Below are 12,144 nucleotides of genomic sequence, written 5' to 3' on the forward strand. Positions count from 1 at the left end.
TCCATGTGTGGTTGCCTCTCACATGCTCTCTATGGGGGACCCGGCCCGCAACCCAGGCATGTACCCTGACTGGGAATCAAACTGGGTACCCTTTGGTTCGCAGGCCTATGTTCAATCAGCTGAGCCACACCAGCCCAGGGCACCTTTCCCTCTCTTTAAAAATAAATAAATAAAATCTTAAAACAATAACAAAACAATCTTTTAGCCCTGACTCGGTTGGAGCATCATCCCACACACCAAGAAATTGTTGGTTCCATCCTGGTCAGGGAACATACCTAGGTTGAGGGTTTAATACCCAGTTGGAATACATATGGGAGGCAACCAATCAACGTTCCTCTCTCACATCTATGTTTTTTTTCTTCTCTTTCTCTCTCTCTCTCTCTTGCTCTCTCTCTCTCTTTCTCTCTCTCTCAAATCAGTAAACATATCCTTGGATGAGGATTTTTAAAAGTTTAATCTTCTAATTTGAATGAAAATTAAAATATAATTTATTTTGTAATGTCGATTAACTATTGAATGAAACCTTAAGAGCAGAAAACAATTATGCACATACATTTTGTCCTGGTGATGACCTTAATTCCAAACCAGACTTGAATCCTAAACTCACAGCACTGTCTGCACAAGATCTAACCCTTGTTTCCATCTCCAGCCTCACTTAGCACCCCTCTTTTCCTCACTCTTTGCACACTGAGCATACAAAACATTCAGTTCCCTGCATGTCCTGGGCTCCTGCTTGCCTGAGGTGTCGAGGCTTCCAAATAACTTTTTCCTTGCCCGGACTGCTGCCTTCCTCAAGCCTCTCCTTCTTTGAAAAATCATGCTTATCATTTAGGTTTCAACAGAAATATTATTTCCCCAGTGAAGTAATCCCTCATCTCCCAAAGTAGGTCAGGTTCCTATCCTGGAGGAACTATGGGGAAACACCTCTCAGGACCTGAATTACTTCAAAACCAGCACAGACCATGGAATTTTCTTCTTGAAGAAAGCAGATGTCATTAACAGGCTCGTGACCTTTGTAAAATGTCCTTAAGTAAGGCATTCCCCTTCTTAAAAATCAAGAGTGTGTATAACATCTAAAAATCCCCATTCGAAAGCCTATTTTGGTTTAGAAATCAAGCTTGCTTGCTTTTTCTGTTACATAATAAGAAGAGAAATATGCCCCCTCAATGCCTTAATGAGAAGTAAGGGAGCTGTGATTGGATATTACCATGGAACCACAACTTCTGCCCCTGAAAAGCAGGACAGTACACCAGCACAGACACACAGGCGCACACACAGTTGTCAGGCAGCATGTGCAGTAGCTAATCAGCAGACTGTGGGCAGAGCCCCCGTGCACCTGCCCCAGTCTCCACCGTCTGCCCACAGTCTGCCAGCTCTCACAGCAGGACCAGCTGAGCAACCGCAGAGCTCCGCCTTCAGTCAGAGGGCCAGAAGCAGTGTCATCGTCACAAGTGAGTAGTGATAACTGGAAAACAGAGGACAAACAGCAGGTGAAAACCTTGACTTGGTCTCTGCCTTTCGGTGCCCTGAGTTGTTTGTCTGTCGCATTGTAAGCAGATGTAGAGTAATATCTGATTCTGATCAGAGGAAGGGAAGCAGCTCCTAGTTTGACAAAGCCTAGAGCAACCCCCGACTACACATTGCCCCAGACTCCCTGCACTTCTCTTTGTAAAACTGACTCACAGTCCTTTCTTCAGCATTTCTCTTCCCCTTCAAAACTGAAGCTCCATGAAGGCAGGAGCGCTTCTATCTTGTTCCCTGTGGCATCTTCAGCAGGTAATGTATAGTAAGACCTCAATAAAGATTGGCTGAAAAAAGAATCTTTATCTCTTCTTAAGTATAACACCATTTTCTATGTTCCATGACTACCCTAAATACCATCGTATTGTGTATATTTTTCACTGCGTTTATTCATCCATTCTGTCATTGAATCCGTTATTTAACTGATATTTATACAACATCTGCTAAACACTGAGAGGGCAAATATTAGTATTATAGGTTCCCTACCCTTATAGAAGCTCATCATCTATAAGATGCCCACAGATTAGCAAATAATCACCAGACAATACGAAAGTGCCACAATGAGGTGTATAAAGGGGGCCTATAGACATGGTAGCTAAAGTAACAACAAGGAACTATTTTCCCCTCCCAAATTAGCAAACATAAAAATAAAATCATAATAGTCAATCTGCACCCCACCCCTGCCTTGTTCCTTTCTAACAGAATCCCAATTTTTCTCCCAGTATACATGCCTCATCAGTGCAGTCAGGTGACTCAAGCTGACTCCATCCTCAGCTCTAAAGACCAATTCCAAATGAACCAAAGATTGCAGTTCCATCCAGGAAGGTTGCCAGTGACTGGTTCAAGAGCCCAAGTTTAACGCAAGTTTAGGGTTAGGGTTAAATTTTTCCAGGAACTATTCTTTGTCTGGGAAGAAGCACATGACCTAAAAATGTCCCAGTCAGATGGAAAGTGGAAGTGTATTTCATTGTCAGGATAGCATGTCTCCCCTGCTCTTGCCGAGCGAGGAAACAGGCTGCCCCAGCCTGCTCTCTGAGGGTGCCTGAGGGCAGTGTTAGCCCATGAAAAGGGAGAGGACATGGGGAACAGATGTAACTGCAGAAAAATAGGGTAGCACCCAAATTATAGCATACCTTGAGAGTGCCCTACTTTTGTGATTTCTGTTACAGCAATAATAGTGGCTATTATATATTCCTTATTATTTATGGCAATTCGAGTTCTTACTTGCATCCCGAAGTACCCTAACTGACAAAGCAAAGGTATTGTGAAGCTATTTAATAGTATGGGGAAATGTTTATGTTATATTACCAGCCAAAAAAGTAAAATACAAAATAATATACACAGGATGATTATAACAATATTAAAAAGTCTGTAGGAATAGTTACAAAAATACTAACAATGACTGAACTTGGATAGATGTACTATTGAGGACTATTTTTCTAGCTCTCTCAATTTTCTATGAGAAATATATGCTATTACTATATTTGAAAATGTTATGGAAACATAGAAGGGTGAATACCTAGCTCTACCTAGAGAAGTCAGAGCAGGCTTTACTAGGAGGAAAGAGGCAATTCTAGGTCACATTTACTTCCTTTGTCAAGTAAATGACAAATTAATTAACACCTACTAGCCTCATTTTCCTCATTTTAAACTAGGGATAATATTACCTACCTCAAAGAGCTTGGTTGGATTTTAAATTATTATTACCATATTGATATTATTGTGATGTCAAAGGCAAAGAGTCATGAACATGCATGGCTGGTTCAGGGACATTTACATATTTTATTATGTTGGAATACAGGACACACAGCAGAGAGGGAGCTGAAGGGGAGGCAGCAGGCAGATCATAATATGAGCTTCAAATAATGCTGAAGCCTTACCCTAGCTGGGAAAGTCAGCCTGAGAGGTCACCTGAGATGGTTCTTGGATTCCACCTGGAATTCCATGTGATTGCTTAGACCTGTACTGGGACTGTTTCACACCATCTCTAATACCAAAAACCTGAAAAAAAGGCAACTAGGTAAATATCCCCAGGGCAGGGTACATTCCTACTCTGAGAAAGTTAATTTGTAGTTTGCACCAGCAAGCTATTAGCAAGACAGAACAGCTCCAAGCCTCTCAGGACAATTAGGAGAGGAAGTTCTGAGAGGAACTGGAATGGCCCTTCAAAACAAACTTGATCAGGTGGTCGCATCAGCATAAGATAAGATAAGACATTATGGAAACCTGAAGGAGTGGAAAACTTGGCTTTCCTACAGGGAGGATTCGTGCTTTGTCCTGCACGGCAAAGGAACTTGTAGTTTTGGCCTGTGGCGGTTATAGCATCTTTTCACCATCTCCATTGCCCTTTAGACAGTCATGTCACATGCCAAGGAATCTGTTTTTGTCCTGTTGGCCAATGGTTCTTCCCTCTTGTTGAGCCATAGATTTTTTTTGAGAATCTGTAATGAAAGCTACAGGCCCTCACCCAAGAAATGGTTCATATTCATGTCACTTATCTCTACAACTTCAGAGGGTTTCTGGCCCCTTGTCCATTTATATGTTAAATGTCTGTGGACCAGAAGTTACCTCTGCTGCAGAGAATGGTGGGTCATGGGAAGATTTTTTTCTTAAGATTTTATTTATTTTAACGGGCTGGGATAGGAGTGGAGGGCAGAAAACTGTACTTTAAAAAAAAAGATTTTATTTATTTTAGAGAGAGGAGAAGAGAGGGAGAAGGAGAGAGAAAAAACATTGATGTGCCAGAGAAACATCACTTGGTTGCCTCTCACATACTCACACCTGGAGACCTGGTTCACAACCCAGTCATATACCTTGACTGGGTATTGAATCAGTGATCTTTCAGTTTGCAGGATGACACCCAACCCACTGAGCCACATCAGTCAGGGCGAGTCATGGGAAATTTTAAGAAAAAGAGTGGCTGATCCTTCCAGTAGAATGGTAGAAAGTGGATTTGGAGGTAGATGGAGTGAAGCTGAGACTAAAGGCAAGAAAGCTGCTTATGAGGCCACCACAAAAGTCCAAAGGCCTGAGCTAAAGCAGTGTCAATGGAAAAAGAGAGAAGGTGACAGCTTGGTGAGGAAGAATACAGCAGTCTTTGTCACTAGATAAGTGGAAGGTGGGTGAAGAGCACGTGAGTGAGAGGATGGGCTTTGGGAATCCATTTGACTTCACTCCCCAGGGTTGAAGCTTTGGGATGCCAGGACAGCAGACCCTAAGGTACATTATACTTGGGTCTCCATGGGCCATCTCCCTACAAGCACAGCAACCAAAAATGTCCAAGCTGGCAAATATTTATGATCTATAATATTAAGTAATGAAAATAACAGAATAAATGTATTAAAAATTCTGGTCCTCTGAAAGTACTCTCCATAATAAATCTCCTGTGTCAAATTTTAACAAAAAATAAAACCAGGAACAATTTCTCAGAAAGTATCATTTTATATCAAAACAGAAGTCTATTCCTTTGATAATGTTAGTTGCAGTAACCACCTAGAAACAATCAATTTTAAAAAGAACATAGAGTTCTTCTACAAAGATTTATTACCGGTATGGATTTCCTGTTTTAACTTAATGACTCACCACAAAACCCTTTAGAATTGGAAGGCTCTGTACTTTGCAAGATTGCCAAAGTTAGCACAGATTTATTCCCCTGTGTGTACTTTGAAAGAACCTGCTGTGTAAATCTGAATGCTATAAATCGTGAATCTTTTCATATCTAGTTTTCCTATTAATGTTGCCTAATAGTTAAAAGAAGAATCATGAATTGGGGAGTGGGGGAAATGTGGGACCTTTACTGTGATACATTTCTGTGCAAAAACTTCTATGGAGCCTATACACAGAGGATCAGACACAGATTTAGCAAGAATGGAAGCAGAGACTCAGGCCCTTGGGCAGGCAGACCCAACCTCATGACCACAACGACACGGACCAATGAGTTTGGGTTGGGGAAATAATCCTGGAGTTCTTGAATTAATCACAGGTAGGGGCTCCTGAAAAAAAAAGTCTTTCTTGAGTTAAGTGCATCATTATAGATTGTGATAAGTATTGTAAGGGAATGTGCACAGCACTCTGATAATGTCTGATGGGAGGTTGACTTGGTCTAGGAATGCCAGAGGACTTTTTTCAAGGAGTTTTTTCTTGTTCAGTTATTTATTGCTGCACAACAACCTACCAAAATGTAATGACTTACAGCAACAACCTTGAAGAACAAAAACGATTTATTTGCTCATGGTTTTCTCATTTGGGCTCAGCTCTACTGGTCCGTTTCTTTGTTGGTCTGGGTGGTCACTCACGTGACCACATTCAGCTGGCACGCAGGCCGGGATACAGCTAGGGTTCTCTCATGCAGGCTCTCCATGTGGTCTCCCTAGTAGGGGATCAGACCTTTTACATGTTGGCTCAAGAACACAAAAGCAGAAGCTGCCACCTTTCTTCAGGCTTAGACTTGGAACTGGCACAGCATCATTATGTGCTGAATCCTACTGGTTACAGCAGTCCCAAGGCCAAGCCAGAGTCAAAGAGAGGGAACTACACAAATACTGGAAGGTGTAAGTCACCCAGGGCCACGTGGTAACAAGCTACCTGAGTGATGTTAGACAGAGATCTGGAAAAGGAGTAGGAGTTAACCAGGTAAAAAGGGCAGAAGAATGTTCCAGGCTGGGGCAACAATATATGCAAAGTAATTATGCCAGAGGAACACAAGGAGCTCCCCAGTGACTGAAAGAAAACCAGTGTGGCTGGAATGAAGAAATCAAGGAGGACGCGGTTACCATCAGGGAAGGGCCAGGCCTCACCGTGCAGTTGCTCACCTTAGAATATCCTGTGTGCAGGTGGTAGAATCCCAAGGAAAGTGGCTTGAGCAAAAATATAAACCAAAACAAAGGAGTAAACAAAACAAAAAGAGAGAAATCACTTATTATTTCATATTACTAGGAAGGCCAAGGTACGGTTTCTTTCTTTCTTTGTCTCTTTTTTCTTTTGGATTTCATAGCAGTATATATTTAAACATTTAAAGACAAAACCTGAAGAGTTTGGAGGATTCCTTCTCTTCTCAGGATATATGTTTTGTTTTGTTTTGTCTTTCACTTCCCAGGCAAGTAGAGCAATAAACTCCACCATCAAATAGATTTTTGTTTGCTTTTCACATTTCTCCACTGTTTTCTTTATTTTATTTATTTATTTTTTTGTGGTCATAGCAGCAACCTTTCAAAATGCTTCCTACTTGTAATAACACCCTATTTTGATATTTTCCATGAGCAGAACTGTGCATATATAAGACAGTTCCTTCATTCGCCATCAGGACATGTCCTGGAGCTGTTCGGGGCACAGTTTATTTCAAGTATTTGCTTACTCAGGGCTTCAGATGGTATCGCCAGGAATTAGTCTACCTCCATGTCTTAGTATTTTCAGACAGCCTCTGAAGTTCTAGGCTCACATCCTCCCAGAGGAAAGTCCTATAGAAAAGAGAGTTCCTTTCCGTCTCTGACTGAACAATGTTCCAGGATGGTATCAGCACCAGCCTGGGATTCAATAATAATCAAATGGCACATTCAAATTAGGATAATTTTAAAAGAATTTATTTACCAAGTGACTATTTCAGTGGTGTGCTGCCGCTGGGTCACAACAATTTACAGAAGCTGATTCTTAGCATTTCCTCCCAACTCTGTGTTTCGTGACTTCACCTGGTAGTTTGAAATTGGCATGATGGGAATAGTTACACCCCAGCAGTGGGCAAATGCTGCAAATTAAAGCTCTTTCCCTTTTCCTCCTTCCCCCCAGCTATTTACCAGCACACCACTGGACTAGTGACAAAGGTATAGGAAAGGGATAGGAATCCTACGAGGACCCAGGACTGACAGCAGCAGAGGTCCAAGGGAACAAGGGGAGACAGAGGTTACCAGAAGTCACCAGAGTCCAAGGGAAGCAGTGACTTTTAGTTAAGGGACACCTGCCATCTGAAGGATGTCACAGGGAGAAACCTGGAGGACAAATACCCTGACCTTAATTTTTTGGAAAGAAAAAGCTGAAATGACATAATAAATTGTTAAATCAATTAATATTATTAAGAAGTGCAGTATTTTGCTGCCAACTTATTTGCCTAATGCTAAAAAGTTCTAGTTTGGGAAAGTCCCCATGCTTTCCTTGCTGGAAACTCCCACAGCCAGGCAGTTCAGGGAGCCAGCCCCGTTCTGTGGTCACAGACTTCCTCCTTCCACCAGTTTCAGATTCACTTCTATGTATACGATTAAAAATCTTATTGTCATTGATATGGGAATTTAGTATATGAAAAAATGGTGCTTTGAAATAGTGGACAAAAAGGTAATGTATTAAATAAATAGCACTGGGAAAATAAACATTAAAAAATAAATTTTTAAAAGCTGAAATAAAAGCAAACAAAAAAATAGCATGGGGACAATTGTCTAGTCATTTAGAAAATAAAATAAAATGAAGTGACATGAATAAAATAAAATAAAATAAAATCCCTACCAAGATCATATGTCTACAGAATTGGCAGGAAAGAAAGCCTTAAAGAAAACACAAAAAGCAAAAATCATAAAGAAATAACTAGGAAGGAAATATTTGTATACAAAGATAGATGTTCATGTAGATATTTATATAGGTATTTATTACACAAAATACATATAAAGAATTACTAAAGATCAAAAATAAAAAGGCAAACACTCCAATAGAAAAAAAGGGGAAAATAATATGAAAAGGCAATCCTATGAGTAGATGTTCAATTTCATTAGTAATTATGGAAATAAGAATCTACTTTCCAGTGATTTGCTTGGCAAAATATAAACATTTGTTATATGAAGTGTTTTACCAAATATACACACATATTACGTCAAGGCATAAGGAAACGGATAGTCTCAGCCACTGCCAGACAGATATAAACTGTTATGGCCACTTCAGCAGCAACTTGACAATACTTTTAAAATTAAAATGTGTGTAGCTTATGATCCAGCTATCCTACTTCTCAATGTCTACCCCAGAGAAATAATAGACATATACATGAAGAGACATCTGCAAGGATCTTCATCCCTGCATTTATTGCAAAATGGAAAACTGTGAACAACCTAAATATCCACCAGTAAGAAAATGCTAAATAAATTAGGGTCAGTCTATCCATACTATAGAATACCAAATGGCAATTAAAAAGAATGGAGCCCACCTATGTAGACTGGCATGGAAAGCTCTCAAGAATGAGAAGAATAAAAATACAGAATAAAATATAGTGTGACAAAATAAAAGTAAAAAATACAAACAGTCCTGGCCAGTGGGGATCAGTGGTGAGACATTGTCCTGCAAACCAAAAGGTGGCCAGTTTGATTCCTAGTCAGGGCACATGCCTGGATTGCAGGTTTGGTCCCCAGTTGGGGAACATGCAAGAGGTAACCAATTGATATTTCTTTCCCTATCTTTCTCCCTTCCTTCCCCTGTCTCTAGAATCAATAAAAAAGAAAAAACAATTTTTAAAAACTGATTTAAGGGACCAGAAGTGGCTCATGATGAGTCTTCCCAGGACTGCTACTCAGTTTTACCTGATTTCTGTATGTTGTCACCTCACCAACGATGGGTCTCCATACAGTCCAGCTTGTTCACTCCCTGATTCGCAGTCCTTCCTGTTCTTGCATGGATTTGAAGGCTGTCCTTTCCTCCTTGAGTGACTTTGCACCCCTCTCATTTGCTGAGAGTTGGGACAGTGTTGGATTCCTGGGGTAACCAAGCCCACCACACATTATAAACACACCCTTCCTGACCAATGACTTCACCAAAAAAATGATGCAGGAGGCGCTGCAAAAGAAGGCTGATTGCATTCTCTCCTATTTTCTGCCTACTTTCCCACCCATGAAGTTTATAACCTGGAAAATCTGAAAGGAGCACCTTGTGATCTGAGCTCTGGAGAACAGAGTCACTATTTACCCTCTTCACACAGCCTGTGCTGCTGCACCCCAGGGAGTCAACAACTGGTTTGGCTAAAGGGCTTGGAGTCTGCACCTCCAGGCCCACACATCCTTCCAAAGCACCTAACTACCCAGTAAAGGGAACACACAGAGTAGAACTTGATGTTAATCACACCCAAGATCTGGACAAAGTCATTTCTACAGTGAAAGGAATTTCAGATGTTTCTATCACCTCTTTTTCTGCTAGAATGGATGATGAAGAACAAACACAGATCGCTCTGAACTGTGGTCAGCAGGCTTTGATGCAGGTGGTGGCTTTTCTTTCCCAGAACAGACAGCTTTATCAGAAAGCTGAAATCCTGTCACTGGTGAAGCCTCTGCTTCTGCACACTGGAATGGGACAGTTATACACAATGGATGAATCTGTCTCCTTGGCAACCATGATTGAGCAAATCAAAAGGCACCTAACACCATCCCATGGTGGCCTTGCTCTTCGGGTAAGAAAGACCTTGAGTCACAAGTCAAAGTTGTGGCCTTGTGTGCAGGTTCTGGGAGCAGTGTTCTACAGGGGGCAAAGCTGACCTTTACCCACACAGGTGACATGGCCCATCATGATATTTTAGGTGCTGCTTCCCAAGGAATAAATGTCATCCTCTGTGAACACAGCAACACTGAATGAGGCTTTTTTGCTGAGCTTTGAGATATGCTGAGTACTCACTTGCAGAATAAGATGAATATTATCCCATCGGAAACAGACAGCAACCCTCTTCAGGTGGTATAATGCATACAGGAACAGAATGACAATCTACTTTATAAATCATTTCACTCCCAGCTTGAATGCACAACATGAGTCAGAGGTTTTTATTTTTCTGGAAGAATGTTTTAGCATATACATTTTCATTTCTGGTTTGTTAATCTGCTTCACCAGATGTTCTATAGTTTCTAGAGTAAAAACTATAATGTAACTATCACTAAAGAACAAATATCCATTATAAAGTACAACTTAAAGAATATATTATAGAGATTTCCGGCCAAGATGGAGGCGTAGGTACACACACTGTGCCCTCTTGCACAACCAAAAAAGGACAACAACTGTCCTTCTTTTAAAAACAAAAAACAACCAGCACTGACAGAAAATTGAACTGTATGGAAGTCCAACAACAAAGGAGTTAAAGAAGACATACTCATCCAGACTGGTAGGAGAAACAGAGATGGGCAGCCAGGCAGAGAGGACTCATGGCAAGGCAGAAGCTGGTGAACCCAGCAAGGCAGTGGATTGCTGACCAGGTGGCCCCACATTTGAGTGCAGATAAACCAGTCAAAACTGGAAAGTGAGACTGACCACACAACCCAGGGTCACAGTCGGGGGAAATAAAGCCTCCAAACACCGATTGAAAACACCTGTGGGAGTTGAGGCACAGGGAGAGACTCCCAGCCTCACAGGAGAGTTCATTAGAGAGACCCACAGGGTCCTAGAACATACACAAGCCCACCTACCCAGGAATCAGCACCAGAAGGGCCCAGTTTGCTTGGGGGAAGTGGCGGAAGGGACTGAAATCTGAGGAGAGTAGAGCAAGTACCATTGTTCCCTCTCAGACCCCACCCCCACATAATGCATCACAACCCAGCTATGTGGGTTGCCTCGCCCTGGCAAACACCTAAGGCTCTGCCCCTCGTATGTAAGAGGCGCATCAAGACCAAAAAAATGGCCCAAACAAAACAACAAACAAAGCTCCAGAAAAAATACAACTAAGTGATGAAGAGATAGCCAACTATCAGATGCACAATTCAAAACACTGGTAATCAGGATACTCATAGAATTAGTTGAATTCAGTTGCAAATTAGATGAAAAAATGAAGGCTATGCTAAATGAAATAAAGGAAAATGTACAGGGAACAAATAGTGATGGGAAGGAAACTGGGACTCAAATCAATGGAGTGGACCAGAAGGAAGAAAGAAACATTCAACCAGAAAAAAATGAAGAAACAAGAATTCAAAAAAATGAGGAAGGCTTAGGAACCTCTGGAACAACTTTAAACATTCCAACATCTGAATCATAGGGGTACCAGAAGGAGAAGAGGAAGAGCAACAAGTGGAAAAGTTATTTGAACAAATAATGAAGGAGAACTTTCCCAATCTGACAAAGGAAATAGACTTCCAGGAAGCCCAGGAAGCTCAGAGAGTCCCAAAGAAGCTGGACCCAAGGAGGAACACAGCAAGGCACATCATAATTACATTACCCAAGATTAAAATGGGTAAAATGGATTACCCAAGAGTCTGATGGAGAATCCTAGAAGCAGCAAGAGGCATGGAGGCAGTTACCTACCAAGGAGTTCCCATCAGACTGTCAGCTGTTTCTCCAAAGAGACCTTACAGGTAAGAAGGGGCTGGAAAGAAGTATTCAAAGTCATGAAAGGCAAGAACCTACATCCAAGATTACTCTATCCAGCAAAGCTTTCATTTAGAATGGGAGGGCAGATAAAGTGCTTCTCAGGTAAGGTCAAGCTAAAGGAGTTCATCACTACCAAGCCCTTACTTTATGAAATGTTAAAGGGACTTATCTAAGAAAAAGAAGATAAAAATATGACCAGTAAAATGACAGCAAAGTCACAATCATCAACAACCACACCTCAAACAAAAACAAAAGCAAACTAAGCAAACAACTAGAACAGGAACAGAACCACAGAAATGGAGATGACAAAGAGGGTTATCA

At 41.2% G+C, this 12,144-nt stretch overlaps 1 long non-coding RNA gene and 1 pseudogene across 1 annotated transcript; one reads left to right on the plus strand and one right to left on the minus strand.

Annotated features, from left to right (window-relative positions):
- Positions 1–887: 887 nt before the first annotated feature.
- On the minus strand, positions 888–6,417 carry LOC118500268. Its single transcript, XR_004902822.1, has 3 exons — positions 6,333–6,417; positions 3,402–3,522; positions 888–1,465 (listed from the first exon to the last, which is right to left on the minus strand). It is a non-coding gene; the product is annotated as an uncharacterized LOC118500268 (long non-coding RNA).
- A 2,618-nt stretch (positions 6,418–9,035) lies between these two features.
- Positions 9,036–10,212, plus strand: LOC114495594 (annotated as a pseudogene).
- Positions 10,213–12,144: the final 1,932 nt, after the last annotated feature.

This window comes from Phyllostomus discolor, chromosome 4, assembly GCF_004126475.2.
Source record: "Phyllostomus discolor isolate MPI-MPIP mPhyDis1 chromosome 4, mPhyDis1.pri.v3, whole genome shotgun sequence".
Classification (NCBI taxonomy): Eukaryota; Metazoa; Chordata; class Mammalia; order Chiroptera; family Phyllostomidae; genus Phyllostomus; species Phyllostomus discolor.